At 38.0% G+C, this 2,761-nt stretch overlaps 1 pseudogene; it reads right to left on the reverse strand.

Annotated features, from left to right (window-relative positions):
• Positions 1 to 937: 937 nt before the first annotated feature.
• On the reverse strand, positions 938 to 1,154 carry LOC114236224 (ATP synthase subunit e, mitochondrial-like; annotated as a pseudogene).
• Positions 1,155 to 2,761: the final 1,607 nt, after the last annotated feature.

Consider the following 2,761-nt stretch of genomic DNA (forward strand, 5'->3'; position numbering starts at 1 on the left):
CGTGCAAGAAGAAATAGCTTAGTGTTTAAATGAAGTACTGCTATTTCCCATGTTGTTTGCAATAATTTTTTATCTATCAGTAAGGAAATTGAATAGACCAGACAATAATATTTTCATTGTTAACTTTGTAACACAACAGTAAAGTAAGAAAACTCAAAAACAGTCTGTCAGAGTTCATCATCAGACAATCATCTCTTCCTCCACTTCTCTCTAATCTCCCTGGAACTATAATACAATAAAATATTTGCATTTCATTGGCACCTATGAGCCAACCTCTATTTTCTCTCCACTCACCTTCCTGCCCCCTGCCAGTCTGGGTTGGGTGCCGTACACATACATTTCCATAGTACTCTGTTCTTACCTCTCTCCTAGAATGTGACACCATTTTTCAAGTCCACAGTCCCTTATCTGCAATTCCAAAATCCAAAAAGCTCTGAAAACCAAAAGTTTATTTTATAACTGGTGCCAAAACTTATTGGCAGCAAAATCTGACCAGAACGGACATGAGGCTATTTATAACATTGTTTTACAACAGAAATGTTGCTGTATTCGTGCATAGGAGGCTGCCTCAGGCTCTATCGGGAGGTGTTACATGTTACACGTAACATGTATTGTCTTACCTTTCTAAAAATCCACAAATAGTGCTGCTTCTGAAACACTTGTGGCCCAAATGGTTTGGATAAAGGCACATGGCGCTGCATTGCTAGTCTGCGTCCCCCACCCGCGGGTGAGGTCTCTGGATTTAGTCCCGATTCCTTATACCTGCTGGCATCTAACGGGTCTCAACAAATGTTGAACCAAAGCATAAGCAAATTAGTATTCACTATCAATTTAGCATATTTAACTTTATCAACTTTCTCTGCTCGCTCATTTATTTATTTATTTCATACAGCACAGAAAGCTTTACTCAACCACATTGCTCCGGAGAAATGCAGGCTCACTTTAATATGCCGTCCTCTCGGGTTCCTGCCAGTTCTCTCAATGCGTTTCAGCTCATCCTGCTTCGTTTTCTCCTCAGCTGCTGTCCTCCTCTCCTCTTCTGCCTGGGTTTCAGGTAATTACAGCGCTTGGCTCTCTCTGTAGGCCACACTGAGGAACAGGGCAGAGTAGCCGCCAAGTTTGAGGAGCGGAGAGACCTGCATCGGTGGTACCATCTTGTCAGTGCTCTGTTCTTATTTTTTATATGTTACTATTTTGAGAAAGAAGAGTGAGAGCTAACAGTCCTTTTTTTAATCTCTTTTTTAAAATGGAAAACATAAATATTTGGCCAGATTGAAAAATCCACAACAGAACCAAGAATAATATTATGTTTCCTAGTTTTTAGATTTGTGTTTTCTTACCTAGAATGCCAGTGACTCAAAGGCCAAGGGAAACAACTTTCTTTCAAATGTTATATCAATCTTACTAGTTAAAATGTTGAAAAAATGATCATAATGTAGGCAAGGATATAGTGAAATGGACATTCTCAAACAATGCTAGCAGGAATATGGGTTGTTAGAATCTGTCTAGAAAGCACTTTACGATACAAATCAAGAAGGTTAAAAAGTTTACATCCACGGTAGAATGGAGAATAGTTAGCACCTATTACCTAAGAAACATTTGTGTTCTTGAGGCATATCAGTTTTATTTCTTTAGGAGATTTCAGCATATGTGTTACTTTTTCTGAAAGCAGCCAATATTTAGTTTTATAAGGCCTGCTATGTTAATATTTTTATCTGAAAAGTTTTTAAGACTTTGTTTTGTTTAAACATTCTTTTTAAAAGTTACAGCTCCTACTCCATCTTGCCTTAATACATTGTGTAAGTACATGATAGGGTAGTTTAAAAAGCTCTCATACGTAATATGCTTTGTTGGCTTTGGCTAATAATTCTATTACTATATTACAATGCATAGTAATTTTTGAACACCCTATCAAAACAGTGTAGGCAATGCATAGTAACCTCCACACTGCATTAAACAAAGTACATATAGAAAAACAGAGGTATTCTATGTACACTAAATATGAAGGGTTTTAATGTGGGAATTAGAGGCTTCCACAATCATTGGAAGAGTTGGGAAATTAAAGATCAGGGAAGTTGGTCCAATAGTCTCAGTTTGCATTGCCAAGGTGGTTGGCTCTGAGAACTTTCTTGGAAGCCTCTGTTTTTCTCAAGAATCTCCAGGAAGCTCCTACAAACTGTATAAGCTTGCAGGACCAAATCACATAATTCTCCAGCAGCCGCCACTAGCCATCTCAATTGTCTATGGGATCAAAGAGGGTAATTTGCAAGGAACTAATCCAGAAGCTACTGTGAACTTCATGTCTACTCTCAGCCTACACATCCATCTGTCACTACCCTGGGAGAGTAGTAGCTTCTGCTCCTCCCCATTCCGATGTCACATAAGTGCCTGTAGCTGGCAGACTCTAACCAGAACCATCTAGGGAAGGGGATTCTGGGAACAATAGTTCTCAGTTTCTCCTCTGAGACTCACAGATCATAAAAGGGAAAGTATGATGCCAAATAGATAACAGCCATGTTTGTTTCAGTGTTGATGACAACTGCATGATAATTTTCTTTACTAATTTTTTATGCTATTAGTATTGGTTCAGTCAAATTCACTGTTATTAGTTGACTGAGACCAAGAAATTTCTCAGCAGGCAAGTAAAGCAAAATTGAATTCATCCTTTTTTGTTTGATTTTTTTTTCAGCATTCAAGTGTTTTATTACAGTTGGTTAATTTTTAATCAATATCCCAACTATGCCAATACAGTTCATTTGAT

The sequence above is a fragment of the Balaenoptera acutorostrata genome, chromosome 1 (assembly GCF_949987535.1).
Source record: "Balaenoptera acutorostrata chromosome 1, mBalAcu1.1, whole genome shotgun sequence".
In the NCBI taxonomy this organism is placed as follows: Eukaryota; Metazoa; Chordata; class Mammalia; order Artiodactyla; family Balaenopteridae; genus Balaenoptera; species Balaenoptera acutorostrata.